Source organism: Centrocercus urophasianus, unplaced genomic scaffold, assembly GCF_019232065.1.
Source record: "Centrocercus urophasianus isolate 14NV4802_14NV808 unplaced genomic scaffold, USGS_Curo_1.0 seq_10, whole genome shotgun sequence".
Classification (NCBI taxonomy): domain Eukaryota; kingdom Metazoa; phylum Chordata; class Aves; order Galliformes; family Phasianidae; genus Centrocercus; species Centrocercus urophasianus.
Window position 1 is genome coordinate 75,707,472 of NW_024884142.1, and position 16,032 is coordinate 75,723,503.

Consider the following 16,032-nt stretch of genomic DNA (forward strand, 5'->3'; position numbering starts at 1 on the left):
AGAGATTTTTGATGAAATGTTACTCTTCCTGTGCTTCACCTTTCAAAATAGTTGTTCACAAATATATGTACTGCCAAAAGCAATGATGTGAATAAGGCATGACTGTGAAGTGAGGGTTATTTCTCTCTGGTAAGAGAAAGCTTAGAAGCCGTGTTTCTTGGCTGAAAGCCAGCCAAGCCTGGTAAAGAGGCATGACCAAATTTTTGATTGTGTATCCATCCATTACATTTGAAAATATGCAAGTGATGTATTTATGTTGACTGAAAATGGAGTTGCAGGTATATATATTAAAAAAAAAAAGAAAAAGGCATTTTGGCAATCTTGAAACCTATTCTCTTCTCGCACTCCTTTATCAAAACTAGAAAGCATGGCTGCATGTTTTTCACTGTTCACAGGACTGTGCTTAGCCCATGTATCAAAATACATACAATTATTTGCCGTAGTTTGAGTTTGCTCTTGTTTGTTTGTACTACAACCCATGCCCCAGTTTCAGCCAAATTAGAGTTAATAGTGCACTGATGTTTGGTTATTATTGAGTGATGGGTGCATGCCTGGAGTTGGGCAGGGCCAGGTGTTTGATGGGGAAGAGTTGCCGCTGTGATGGCAGAGGGCAGCCGCATTGCAAGCGGTGCTGGACCACGTGTAGACCATGGACTGTATGTTTGACATGCCTGGACAAGCCAATATGAGGGGTCATGGCCTTGCAACAGTTTTGCTGCAGCACTGAATTATTTACCTGGGCCCTGCCCAGCTCCTCCTACATTGCACAGGGCTTCAGGCTGTTAGCCTCTGTCCCACCGAGGCTGCATCAGAGCAAGGCTCCCCACAGCCCTGCTCAGCTGTTGGTCCCATCAGCTGGTCTGGCTTTTAACCAGCTGCCTTGGTGCCCTCCACCAGTCCAGCACACCCACAACTCCAAGCGCTCCTAGCCCTAGGAAGTTGCTGGCCCACATGCTGCAATGACAAAACCCACTGCCAATGCTAAATGTAAAGCTGCTCGCTTACATCCTGCAACAGTAAGGTTTAGTTCTGGTTTTATGTGAGTGGTTGCTTGGGAAAAGCTGACACTCAGAAAATGAAGCACAGAAAATCTTGTTAGTGACTTGTCATAATTTTCCCCGCTTACTTTATGGGAGCAGACTAAACAAACAGTTACTCGGCTCTGCACAGAAGGGTCCGGCAGCTTTCCTCAGTTCCCAGACAATGACATTGATTAATCACAGGGCCATAAGTTGAAACAACAGAGAGTGCATTTACTGTGCAGTTCCATTTGGAAACCCTCTGAGTAAGAAATGTGAGATATCTGGAGAGGAATGGCAAAGTGGCAGAAAAGAATTTGCCAACGTATGTCTCTCTTGTCAATTATTTACAAGACATAACTATGTTGTGAGCAGGCCTCAGCTGTGCAGGGCTTGGAATGCCAAGAGCAACTTGGAGAACTTGTGCTACAGTTCTGCAAGACTTGGCTTGGTGTTAGCCCTGAAGCAGATAAGGCCTAAAAAAAATGAGCATTTCTGAAGCTACGGATATTTTTGTGAATGCTCCAATTAGCTCATTTGTGGCCAACATAATGGTTTGTGAGGGAATGTTCCCATATGTAATAAACACCACAAGTGTTGTACTGGAAATGTCAGCTGCTTTAAAATACAAACAGGACACAATTCTCAGATTAAAGTCATTTACTGTCATGCCACTTAAAAGGAGGAGAAGGAAGTACCCACAAATAGCTGGATAAAAAGGTGCAAATAGGCTGAGCTGGAGTGGGAGCATGACAGGTGTAACAGAGAAGATTTCGTAGCTTTTGATCAGTTTGTGTCAAATAATATACTTTCCCTCATTCTAATATGAATATTGAGACTCCCATCTACAAGAAGGGCCATAAGGAGGATCTGGGAAAGGATGTCATCCTGACCTTGGTACCAAGCCTGTCATCCTGACCTTGGTACCAAGGAAAGTTGTGGAGCAAATAATTTTGGGTGAGATCACACAGCATGTGCATGGCATCCAGGGGATCAGGCCCAGCCAGCACAAGTTGATGAAAGGCAGGTTGCTTGACCAACCTCATCTCCTTCTACAGCTGGGTGACCAGAGTGGTAGACGACAGAAAGGCTGTTGATGTAGTCTACCTAGACTCAAGCAAAGCCTTTGACACGGTCTCTCACAGTATTCTGGGGAACTGGCTGCCTGGACAGGTATACCCTTCTTTGCGTAAGGAACTGGCTAGAGAGCCGTGCCCAGCGGGTAGTGGTTAATGGAGCTAAGTCCAACTGGCGACCCGTGATTACAAGTGATGTCTCCCAGCAGTCAGTACTGGGGCTCATCTTGTTTAATATCTTTATTGATGATCTAGATGAAGGGATTGAGTGTAAGTTTAAACTCAGTAAGTTTAAAGATGACACCAAGTTGGGAGGTAATGTTGATCTGCCTGAGGGTAGAGAAGCCCTTCAGAGGGATCTAGATAAGCTGGATAGCTGTGCTGAGGTAGTGGGATGAGGTTCAACAAGGCCAAGTGCTGAGTCCTGCACTTTGGCCACAATAACCTCAGGCAACGCTACAGGCTTGGGGATGAGTGGCTGGGAGACTGTGAAGAGGAAAGGGACCTGGGGCTGTTGGTTGATGTTCGGCTGAACATGAGCCAACAGTGTGCCCAGGTGGCCAAGAGGGCCAACGGCATCCTGGCCTGCATTAGAAATGTGGCCAGCAGGATAAGGGAGGAGCAGATTTCCCTCTGTACTCAGAACTGGTGAGGTTGCACCTTGAGGATTGTGTTCAGTTTTGGGTCCCTGGCTACAAAAAAGGGATTGAGGCCCTGGAACGTGTCCAGAGAAGGGCAATGAAACCGGTGAGGGGTCTGGAGCACAAGTCTTATGAAGAGCGGCTGAGGGAGCTGAGATTGTTTAGTCTGGAGAAGGCTCAGAGGAGACCTCGTTGCTCTCTACAACTTCCTGAAGGGAGGTTGTGATGAGGAGGGTTTTGGCCTCTTCTCCCAGGCAACAACCAGGACCCAAGGAAATGGCCACAAGTTGTGTCAGGGGAGGTTTAGATTAGACATAAGGAAGAACTTTTCTCTCAGAGGGTGGTCAGGCACTGGAATGGCTGCCCAGGGAGGTGGAGAGTCGCCATCCCTGGCAGTGTTCAAGAGGCGTCTGGATGAGGAGCTACGAGATATGGTTTAGTGCTTGTTGTAGCAACGGTAATAGGAGGATAGTTGGACTAGATGATCTTGCAGGCCATTTCCTACCTTGTGATTCTATGATCCTACGATTCTATACTGTAGAACTGGTGAATTAGCACATTTAAGAAACAGTCTTATATTTTTCCATCAAGTAAGTATAAGGAGAACATAGAGGTAGCTTACTTGGTTCAGCAGCAGCAAACTTCACTACTGCAACTCACACCACTGACTTTAGCTTGTCCTGAATTTGGGAGGAACAGGAGAATTCACTAAATTCTTCTCTTTGAGTCAGTAATTCTGCAGAGGAAAATGACAGAATCACAGAACCATAGGGGTTGGAAGGGACCACCGGAGATCATTGAGTTCAACTTCCCTACCAAAGCAGGCTCCCTACATCAGATTGCGCAGGGCATTATTTTATGCTGTCTCCTCTCTCCACCATGAAAAGATTGTCTTTTGAGACATAGTTTGTCTTTGATCATTGTAAAATATTTCTAAACTAGTGATGTAGTAGAGCGAGACTCTGACCTGAACACAGAAGCACAGTTTATATCCTAAATGACCCATTCAGAATCTTCTGAGAGATAAATAACTGTAGGTGTTAGCTGCCTAAAACTTTGGGATCTGAGTTCCAGTTCTTTTCATTAGTGCACTGACTCTTTATAGTTATCTAGTTTATTAAGAAATACAAGCCTTACTATACATTTTAGAAAACTACTTTGTTGCTTAAGTAATAGTTTGGAACAGCACTAAAGAGCCATGCTGTTCTATTTGGTATAAAAAAGCATTCATGAACCTATTTAAAACCATATCACGTGCTCTGTTAGAAGCTGTTCTAAGTCATCAGCTGCATCTGCATTCCTATGTACAACATATGGTATTTAACTGCTACATTTGAATTGTTACAGCTATGTTACTGAGATGAGTTCCTGTGATTGTTTCCACCTTGTGGCAAATGAGGGATATACAACTTCCCGAACCACTCTATACCAGATTCAGATATGTCTTCTGTTAAATGAGTCCCTCTTGCTCAGCAATTGTCCTTTACACTTCTATTTGTACTAGGGAATACATGAGCCTTGTTTGGTAGAGTTGCATAGATGAGCCAAGAAAATAAAGTATTGTATACATTAAGAATGATGAAAGTAAACTGACCAATCACATCTGTGAATGCTGTCTTTTTACGAATCCATCTGAAGCCATTCAATGCCTGGAGAGCTGAGGTGTGTGTTTGGATGTTTGTTTTCTGTACTTCTTGTTCTCTTTTGTTTTTTTTTTTGTTTTTTTGTTTGTTTTTTTTATTGGACTGGAACAGATAAACGTTGATGTTTCTTCCTTCTTGTCTTTTTGGATGATAGCTGTAATATTTGCTTTTATTTTTTTTTTCTTTTTTTTCCCCAGAAATTAGAGACCTTTTTCAACTGCCACAACTCTTCAAAAATGACAGAGTGACCTTGCCAGCACTTGCTTCTGCAGGACTCTTACGTTCATTAGTAACAAAGCAATGAGAAGAATACCTGTCAGAGTAAGTGACTAGATGCTCCAATTTACACATTTCTTTTGGATGTTGCTTGTCTACTAGAGAGGTTGTGTGAACTGTTGATTGACACTTCAATGCTTTCCCAGAATGTAAACTTCTGTAAACGGATGTTAAAATAAAACAGATATTAATATTTGAGTGAAACAAATTGAAGTATTGCATGGCGCACAAACCTCACAGAATTGATGTCAATTCACTTGAAATGGTGCTTTGTCCATGATATTTGCTGTCTGATTTTATGAGTTGCTGAGGTGTGCATTGAAGGGAACTTCTAAGAGAAAGATTATTTGAATCCCCAGCCCAAGAGCTGCACCAAGAATTAGTTAAAATGAAGGAGGAAGATCTTAACTATCTGGGAGTGTGAATACATTAAAATACACTGATGTGATCATGTGTTCTCAATATGTCAGATATTGTGATTGCATAATAACATTTTTACTTCTGGAACAAAGACTACATAAAAATTTAGAGCCTTTTCTTTACCATGAAAGATAGTACATATGAAGTACAATGAATGTTATCTACTTGTTAGGCTGCCTGATAGAACCCTTGCTTATGTGACGGTTTAGATAATCTGAAAATTCCCTTTGGGCAGAAATCAAGGATATTTTGTTTATCACTTTTCTGCAGAAAGGAGAACTGGACCACTGATATAATTAGGTTTTTAATTAAATTTGATTAAATTCATGCTTAAATTATTTCACAAAGAAAGAAGTATGTATTCTGCTGCTTTCTACTATCGGTCTTCTTTCGTTCATATTTTAAAACCTTCATCAGAAAGATTGACTGTTCAGCAGCTGACAAGACTAAAGAACCTACAGATTGCTCTGGAAATAAATTATGAACTGAGATGGATTAATTCTTGGCAATACTCAGCAAATCAGTTATACCTGTTTTTCTCTACCTGAAAAATAAGGTTAAGCAGAACTTAACTATGTCACAAGAATATTGGGAAAATTAAGCACACATTAATGTTTCAAGACCGTTGTGAAATTTGTTAGTTAAGACACTTCAACCTGCAAAGTTTGTGTTATTATTATCATTACATATTGTGTATGCATTCTTCAGTTTTAAACAACCTGTTCCTGTTTATCTCTTCCAGTTTTGATTGCCTTTAAACTTCCTAAACACATGGGAGCAAGTGAATGTTCTATCAATGGTGCTGGTTCCACAACTGTGATGTAAATAAATCCCAGGTGTGATGTTACATATTTGACCACACAGCTGCTAACACTTTCCTGTGATGTGCATCTTCATATTTTTAGGAACTTCCTATCTATAAGAGGTAAGGGCATTTTATGTTCATTTCAGATATAACATTTTTACATAGGAAATATACACGCTGTTCCTTTTCACAAGAATGTTATGCCTGTTTTCCTGTTATTTATAAATTTCTTTTATCTTACCCCATAAGAGTCACTGAGGATATGAAAAGAAAATGACAATTTTCTGTTCATACCAAACACAGTATTATGTGCATGTTTCTCTTCTGCATTTTCTTTCTGATCTTCCAAGCATGCAGAACGGTTTTCCTGCTAATTCATTTAAGGCTGCTCTTGCGAGGCCATCTGAACACCAGCTAGAATAGGAAAATGTGCAAGCATAAAAATGTGGAAGCATTTCCTACATTATGATTGGGAGGGGTTAATCAGGCAGCTTCAGAATTGCAGAAGGGTTACTTGCATTTGTTGCAATATTATGGTGACTGAGCAGGGGTCTCATGGGACCCTCTTGCTTTGCTGCTCAGAGGTGAAACTGAGGACCAGCTCATGTGTACCCTTTTTACTGGTCTAAATGAATTGGATTAAAAATTTTCCTTCTTCCCTTCAGTTCTTGAGGTCATCTGATGCTTTATGATGTTCTAATTCCTAATATCTTCTAGATAAAGTGATTATTTCTATGTCTGAGCTTCTCCTGCCTTCGGTGTTTTGCCTTATGGGAAAACCAACAAATTCTGCTTAATTTGGAATCACTGTCCTGATATACAGCAAATACTTCTCATTCACTTTCTCTCCCGATGGTTTCTCTGCAGGCTTATTTTCTCTCTGCTCCAGGCTGTGATGATTGATTCATAAAGCACAGAGCTGTGTTTTGCAAGGTCAGCATCAGCAATGTTGCTACTGTGTGCATAGTTTATAATCCCAACAAACATGTAAAACTTTGAGCACAGAGGAATGCAGTGCCTGTTAATTGGAAATCTCCAGGGCTCTTTGGTTTTTGTTTGTTTTGTGTGGCTTTTTGTTTGTTTGTTGCAATGTGTTGTTTAAAAAAAAGCACACTTCTAGGAGCTGAGAGGTGGGTTTTACTTAATTACACCTTCATAATGGATTATGGTCAGTTTAGCTGAGTCGTGATTGATGATGACTGTTTTTGGTAGGAGTAGAAACACTATTATGTCTTCTCCTTACTCTCTGAGTCCAGCAAAAGAAATTTGGGAAAATACATTTGAAGAGTTGGAATGTTTGTGAAGTAACATGGAAGAAAAGCTGTTCTAGAAATGCATGATCTTAGGTCTCAATCGTGGGATTGTTTTCAGCTCTCTATGAACAGGGTTCCACTGAGAGAGTACAATATACAATACACAGATATCAGAGGACTTGCCTGAGCCTTGAATTTTTGTTCTCCTTCTGAGCAAAGCGGAATTTTGCGTTCCATGAAGTGCTTGAGAATTTAATTGTTTATTGAGGTCAAAATAATTTAATTCAACTGTGATGTCCTGACTTACTAACTAATGGTCATCTCTCTAGTGATATGATGGGGAAAAATCTGAATGGCTCAGAATAGCAAACCTTTGCCACTTAGCTTACAAAGAAAGATAGTAGATCTGGTGAGCTGAGCTCTGCACTGGGTGAAGATGCCCATCCCAATGAGGATGAGGAAAAGGACTGCATAAAGCAGAGTATTCCTCAAGTTGAGAAGGCAATCTTAGATTTCCCATGAGAATTAGAGAACCTCTGTCTCAGTGACACATGTAGGCAGGCTTTTCTCTATTATGTATGCCAGTTGGTTTGCCTTGGACATATTGAAGAAGAGAAGAAGATAAGCGAACTTCAAAGTAGAGGCAATTTGACAAGATGGATGGTGTGAGAACATTAGTAAAAGAGAAAGAATAACCTAGCAAAGAGCAGGATGTCTTTTTATAAAGAGGTAAGTTCATATTTGAAGGTCTTGTGCAGGTGGTTGAGATGAAGTAAGAAGGGAAAAACAGGTAAATGGGAAAAAAAAGTTTACAGAGAATAAACTTCAAAGAGATGATTCAATGTTGTCACATTGTAACAATATTCTCTTCAGAAATGCTGTTCCATTAGAGCTGATTTCAGCTCAACGATTTGATTTTAAGCATGAAAATGAAAATGGCAAATATTTTTTTCCAGTTTTCATTTTTGTTTTAAACAAATAAAAGAGTTGTAGAATACACTTGAAATTAATTCCAGGAGAAAGAAAAGATGACACTTTTGTCAATTCAATTTAATTGAAAATACAAACATTTGTTGTTTGGAAACTTTGGAAGCCAAATAGCAGTGTTTTCAAAGCTGTAAACAGTGTATTTGGTAGGGCTTTTTTTTGTTGTTTTTGTTTTTCTAGATTCTGGAATAGAGAAATATCTAGCCAAAACACATTCTGTTCTTGCACAGTGCCTTGTAATCACTGTGAAGCACTTCCATTTGCTGCTTTGCTGTCTGACTTTGCAGCTTCGCTGCAGCTGTTCACTTAGGCTCTTGTGGCAGGGCTTTCTAGAGCTGTCAGGGCAATATTTTTCCCTTGTTGTTTCCTGCTGTTTGTTTCTCATGGTTTTCCTCACAGCCTTGCACCTGCAAGCCCTTATACTGACTGTATGGATGGTTCTCATGGGATGCATTCGCCAAGGACATTGGGAGTCACCCTTTCTTGCCCCTTTCCTATACCCCATCTTCTATCTTTTAGTTTACATTACCAGAACTCAAAACTTAGAGCAGCAGAGGGCATCTAGACACCTGTTCTAGTGAAATTCAATCACAGAACATTAGCACCAGCCCAAATGTAATGCTTATGCCCATCTAAACATGATCTTGTTGGCACAAAATTCATCATGAATGGGAACAACCCACAGGATCTTGAGCACATCTTGATGGAAAGTACAGAGTGCTCGCAGACAAGAATGGCAGTGGTTTGTCACTATCACTGTCACAATCTGCTATGCTAGAGAGACCACAGAGGTGAATGCTGTCTTGGTGATGATTCCCAGCTATGCACAGACAGCTTTGTCTTGTCTTGCTTTTCCTCTATGTCTTTTATTTTTAATGCCTTTTGGAACTTTGAAGTTGGTACATGCCTTCACCTCCTGAACCCACTAAAAATCATTGTTTATTAATAATCCTATCTCAATATCCTATATGCAACATTTTTTTGAGCAACTGTACTAGTCAGTAAAGGCTAACTTATACTAAATGTGATTTACTGCAAAGCAAGTTTTTTACTTTGAATAAGACAAACACACCTCTGTCAAATTCCTCCTGACTTTTCTTCCTGCAGGAGATAACGGAAGTCAAGAATGTATGTCTCTTTATGTGGGTTGTGTCACGCGTTCTTGTTGTTTTCTCCCTACATAGTGAATTTCAGCTTGAGAGGAGAACTGGGCAAACCTGCACAGTCAAAGCTTCAAGTGCCAATAGGTAGTTTGCCAGGATAGATCAAAGCTGACATGGAGAGCCAAAAAAGCAAGCTGTTTCTTACCTTCTACACATATCTGCCTGCTTCTTCCCATATGTTTCTGCATTACTTTCACGTTTAAACATCTTTTGCATAAAGTAATCCACTGTCAAAGGTCCTTTGACAGTGTTAATATATTCCCCAAATAATGAGGACTAATATATAACCAGCAGAATGTGTTGGAAAGAGTACAGTGATTGTTAGTGAGACAGATTTTGGGGAGTGCCAGAAAGAATTTCACCATTCTTGTTGCAGGTGGCCACCCAGAGAGATTATATGACCTATTTATGGGGAGTCTGCATCATATTTAATTGTATGAGTAACACTCTTATATGCTGCTGGTAGAGTGGGAAGGATTAATCAGCTGTCTGAAGTGCATCTGTCTCTCTGCACAATGGCTACAGAGGTAGCTTAAATGACTGATATGCATTAGACACTTAAGTTTTAGATGGCTAAAAGTAGGTAAGATGGATCCCAGTCTATGTTCTCTGCTCCTCTATATCTTATACTTTTCCTAAACATTACTCCTTCTCTGTCTTCATCTAAAGAGCATGTAGCCGCACTGTGTCCTGTGAAAGCATTTACTTCTGCCCTTCCTGAAGGCAGTAGGATTTTTTCATTGCTTTTCTTTCATACGTTTAGAATCAAGTCTAATGCCCTTGTTGTTTGGGATAATGTATTAAATAGGAAAGACAGATGCTTCTATCTCAGAGGCAGAGCATGTTTAAGGACTCTCAGCCTGTGGATCTCTCTGTTCTTCTCTTGGCTGCCAGCTTCCCTCCCCACCTCAGCTGTGCAGGAGATCACACAGGGTAATTATGCAGGTTTCTTTCTTTCCTCTTCTTAACCTAACCAAGAATTGATCACTTTTACAAACTAAGTTACCACCAGGGGATGGAAATGGAGCTGCATTTTTCTCCTGATTGGGTACACCTCATTAGGTCCACGACAGCCTTTGGCTGGACTCCCTACCAGGAGTAATTGGTAGTGACAACAGTATCATTTTGCCACCTACCAGTCAGCATTCAGAAGAGCAGCCAGATCAGAGAAACAAGCAGGAGAAGGTAAATCAGAAGATTACAAAGATATCATGAGATTAGTAATTAAGTAAGACCTCCAGAAAGGAGTGTCTTAATTTTATTAAGAGGTGTTGAGAACAGTCATCTGTCTTAAGTAACAGATGACTGACTGTATCATTATGAACTGCCACGTAATGGAATTAGTAGCAGACCCCGGAAACTTTCAATCTTGGCCACAAGTAGAGCTCAGTAGAAAAGACAAGCCAATCTTCCCTTTATTTTTCTTCTGTCTATTAGCCAGAAGATCTTGCATGTGTTTTGTTTTGTTTTTTATCCTGTAAATAAACTCCAGTAAGTTGCTTACTGGTGATTTCAGCTAGGCCTTGAGAGACCTTGATGGATAGAGTTTATTGTGAAACTGAAGAAGAGGGCTATATTTAGCTTATAATGACAGGGCCACTGTGAAACTGCTGTTAAAATTGTCAGAGATGATATAGCAAGGCTAGACAGACACTGCTCTGATCCAGTGTGAAGTCTGCTTTATTCTGTAAGCAATATCATTTGACCTTATCTGTCCTACTTACAGATGATCTCAATGCCATGTATGCTATTAAAATATCTTGGGCAAATCATTCATTCCTTTTTAACAGAAATATAAGAAATATTTTCAAAAATATACTTGCTTGATTTACAAGTAGAGATCCAGAATGTGAATAGAATCAGAAATGTTTTGATGATCATTTCCAGGAGTATTCTAAGAATTTGGCTGGAATATGACAACAGAATTGTCTCCATGTTCTATCAGGTAATGCACTTAACTCGTATTGCAGTAATGTGCAGGAAAACCTGTGTAGTACCACTACTGGAGCCCATATAGAAATAAAATAAGACGATGTCTGCCACAAGAATCATAAAATCTGAATATCATAGTTAAAGTATTTGCCTGCACAGCTTTGCAGTGGTGTAATTATATTACATACAGAAAAGCTTGATGTGTGGACCAGCCAAAGCACATTAAATATATTGTTTCTATTAAGCTTTGCAGCATAAACAAACTAAATAGCACGGCACCTTGTCTGCCAAAAGATGCTATGTGGCTGACAAAAGGGCATATAAAACTAGAGCTTTTACAAAAAAGGCATTTTTTTTTATGTCAATGATGTTGAAAAAAAAAAAAGTTTGATTAGCTATGCAGATGTTTTTATTAATAATGGGTAGGAAGGAAATTTCTTCTTCTATGAGAATTAGATACTGAAAAAAATACCATTCCTTTCCAACTGAGGTGCTGCGTAAAACTGTTCTTTAATTTATGCTTAGTTCTTGAATTGTATTCCATTTCACAAAAAAAAAAAAAAAAAAAAAAGAAAACTATAAAAACTATATGTTCTATTTCTGAAAAGAAGATAAAATGCTCTGTTTTGACAGTTCTGCAATATTTTCCTAAAAAAATTGTGTAAAAAAAGCTCAAACAGAATGGCCTGCTTATATAATTTATTTTATTTTATTGATTTGTATTTTCTGAAAAGAAATGTCAAAAAAGTTCTTGTTCTAGTCAATATAATATCTCCAAGAGTACACCTGGAATAATTTCACTGTCTGTAGTTGCTTGTAATTTTCACTCTTGTAAAAGAGGCCAATATCATGTTGCTTGAAATTTCCTTGAAGCTGTGCCTGTCACTTAACCTTGCTGGTATTACAATGATATGTTTTCACTGATAAATGTTTCTTTTTGTCCAGAATGTGATAAGAGAAGGCATTTTTCCTTCTTTCTCACTAGTTTTCCCATTCTCCCCTTTTTAATTTCCATTTGTTCCAACCTTACTCCATGCTCTTCCATGACACTGGGGTCACATTTCCCCTTCCTTTGCTCCTATTCATTTTTGAATAATTGAACTGTGAGTGGTGTCATGGTTTCATGCACAAGAGGAAAAGGCAGTTGGGGGAAGGCCCCTTTCACCCTTCCATTCCCCTGTTAGAGGACAGCTTGTTGCATGATGTCATGACATGGAATACTGATAAAACCAAGGCAGGTGGAAATACCATGGAAAAGTGCTTTCACTTCTGTATATTATTTGAAGAAGTAGGTATGAGGCTTGTCTTCACTTGAGAATGTATTTTTATAAAATATGAGTTCAGCATGTCTGTGTAAAATGTATCTTACTTGATCTTTCCCTTATGCATTCCATTGTGTTTCGTTCACTGAAGTGGGCATCTTTAAGACAGAGCTAGCAGCTGTTTTGAATAGGAGAAGGGGAGACTACCTCCACCAAAGGGGAATTTTATAGGCATGGAAATAGTAAGTGAGCACACCTACTGCTACCAGCTGCCCTCTCAGACTTGGCTGATGGTGGTTAAGCATAGCTGGGATCAGGACAGCATCTAATAGGGCAGTTTGTGGGCAGAAATACGGCAGAACAAAAAGTACAGGGTCCTGAAACTGTCTTAATAATAGGCTGGTTCTACAGTTTTTATTTTTTTGTTGCATACTTGCAAGACAAGCACCTGGAGAAGAAGGAAATGGGTATTTGTGTTCTTTAGAGATGTGGTGATCTTCAGATTTCCCTGTTCTCCTTATGTACCTTTTCACTCCACAAAGTGATTGTGAATCCAGTGCTATTTCTATGGATTGTATTTTTCCTGCCTGTGACTTTCTTTGCCTGCAGAGAACCTCACACGGAGCCTTTGCTGCCTGCTTTGTCTTCTTTTGTTCTGTGCTGAGGCTATCAAAACAAAGACCCGCCGAAGTGCCATATCTCACTTACAGGGTTGTGTTCTTTTATCTAGCTTTAGAAGCTCTGGTTGTTAACTACCTTCCCTTGCATGTGAGAAAGGCAACCCTTGCCTCTAAGCCTTATTTCACATGGGATAAACCTGTGTTGCACAAACAGACAGAAGGGATTTGCCCACGCTGTGCCTTTAATCCCATCTAATTCAGAGCAGATGGCTCTGAGAGCTGTGCAAGGAGACAACCCGCAGCTTGAGCCTGTTCATCCCCACACTGGGACAGCAAGTCTTCAGTGGGATATTCCCAGCTACCCACGCAGGAGCCTGATCTTCAATGTCCCCCACTTATAGGAGGCCAGAGTGTCTTTTCACTGGACTGCCTCATTGTTTGTAAACTTCTTGGTTAATCTTAAACCTTCCTCTGTCTTCTAAAATCCTGTGACCTCGTTGTGGAGGAAGAATGTGATCCAGTTAGTGGTTTCACAATGAGTGAGCCTTCACTGAGGTGAGGAGATGCAGGTGCAGCCTGTGACAGTTGGCTGATAGTCAATGAATTGACAGCAAGGAATGATGGGCTGGTTTGCTGTTCTCCTCTTTCAGAATTGCGTTAAATATACCTTTGGAAAATATGCAGTGATGGGCTTCTCTATCAGCACTGAGAAGGACTGATTGTCCTAGAGGGCTTCTTGTGTTTTCAGAGTCCTGTAGCTGGATCTCAGCTCTGCCAGATGCTGTAAAAGACAAAGGCAACAGGCTGTATCAAGCTGGGCTTTATTCTGAGGGAGGGAGGGAGGATGTGGTGATGTCCTTACGGTTGATAAGGATGAACAATATCAAGTTTTCAAAATTTGCGAGCTCCACTTTCTTCAATCTAATCACAAGATGTTGTGATACTAAGATGATAAAGTCAGCACTTGAATTACCTTCAGATTTTCACATTTAGTTGTTTTTTTTTTTGCCTCAGCCAGGAGGGGTAAGAACTTTTTTTTTTTTAAAATGGAAGTTGACAATCTGTTATATCAATATAAGTATAGGACTTTTATAAAAGACAGCAAATAAGGCAAACTCATGATGTGAATTACTGACATTGAACCCATTTCTTGCCCTGAAGCTTGTTGAGTGACAACCCAGCAAGAGGAGCTGAAGAGGCTATCATTATTTACCCAAATGAAATGAATTATGCTTTTACTGAATCTTTTTTAGCTAGACATCAGCCCTAATAATGTAGTGAATTCTGCTTGCATACTTATACAATTCTTATCAATCTGATATCTGAGTAGCCTGTAAAACTAAAGAATTTCAAGGTGACCACCCATTTGTCTTAATTAAGTACCCTCTCCTTTCCATGAAGAGCAGACTATTCTGTTTTACATATGATTCTACACTTCTTAGTCTGTCACTCATGGGATGACCGCCTTCAAAGAGATAACATTTGAACCTGAGATCAGGCTGGTTTGTCATTTTGATCATTAGTTGTTCAGAGCAAAATCAGACATTATACGTAATTTAAGATTGTTTATGATTTCTGTCTAGGATGACAACAACATCTTTTGCTCCAACAGAATAATAATGTCAACAGCAGTCAAAGACTACTGTATAGGAACAGTATAGGTTGTTTAGGGTCTTCTGTATCCACAGCATTGAGGACATGAAAAATGAGTCCAGGAGACACTCTTTAAAGCGTTACAGAGGGACTACATGGATCATCTACTGGATTTGAAAAGTGAAATCAATATTCTGGATACTTTTGTAAATCTTATTTATTTGTCTTCAGTTAGGAGGCATAGATAGCTCTGTAAACATCCTATTTATCCTGACAAGATTATAACCACAATGTTAAGTAAGAAAACCATGTGAATAACATGATTTCAGAGTCCCTCTTGTTAGCATGGGCTTCTTGATTCATGAACCAGATCTTGCTTTTCAGGATAATATAAATATACTGGATTCAGTACTATGTAACCATAGTATAACATTAATACAAAGGACTGGGGATAGTTCTCCAGGTAATCAGATATTCTGGGCAAAAAAAAAAGTTCCGTATTTCTGCACAAATGGAAGCTGTAAATTTATATCTTCTACCACTAGCATATTACAGTTCTGGCCACCAAACTTCTTTAGCTTTCCTCAATTAGCTAATCTAACTAAACTAACTAAACTTGTGATGTTATGGACTGAAGCAGGAAAATTAAATCATTTCCTTGACATCAAGTTTTTTTCACACATGTCAGCAAGTCATTTCCCTATCTCTATCTGGACCCACAAGCTTTCACATCTTATTTTCCCCATTTGCCCTGTTGGAAGGGAAGTGAGAGCAGGATGAATGTCTAGCAGCTGGCCAAAGTCAACTTGCCACAACAGTGACGAGTTTTCATTTTTTTTCATTACAAATTTTCATTCAAAGTTATTTAACAAAATTTAAAATAAAAACAAGTGATGTGCCAGCTCACATTGCTGATGAGAAGACAATAAGAGAAGGAAAGACAGTGAGGATGGTCGAGTTTCTCAGTTCACCAACAATTGGGAGATAATTGAAAGATTTGTTAGCTTAAAAGAGTTTTCCTGTTGATTAGTTTCATTTTTTAATACTTTGCTCCCTTCTTTTTTCTCCAGAAGAGCTAGTTGTATAATACTGTCTGCATATAATAAAACATTACAATTGTATTATTTGTTCCTCTGAACAGTATTGTTATGCCTTGCTACAGAATGAGCTTGCACTACCAGTATAAAGCCTCAAAAGGAAAATTGAAAAAGCTTCTGCTCTACTCTTTTCACAAGGCAGAACTCTTGATAATATCAATGGGCAGAGGCTGAGCAGTCCCTCACCTACGTAAGGAGCACAGAATCACAGAATCACAGAATCACAGAATCACAGAATCACAGAA

General features: G+C 39.5%; 1 long non-coding RNA gene across 2 annotated transcripts in view; it reads left to right on the top strand.

Annotated features, from left to right (window-relative positions):
• LOC122159997 overlaps positions 1-16,032 on the top strand; it is a 335,999-nt gene that overhangs the window by 278,969 nt on the left and 40,998 nt on the right. For both annotated transcript variants that reach the window (XR_006168727.1, XR_006168728.1), the window contains exons 7-8: positions 4,577-4,700; positions 5,818-6,000. This is a non-coding gene — a long non-coding RNA (uncharacterized LOC122159997). The remainder of the gene's footprint in view (positions 1-4,576; positions 4,701-5,817; positions 6,001-16,032) is intronic.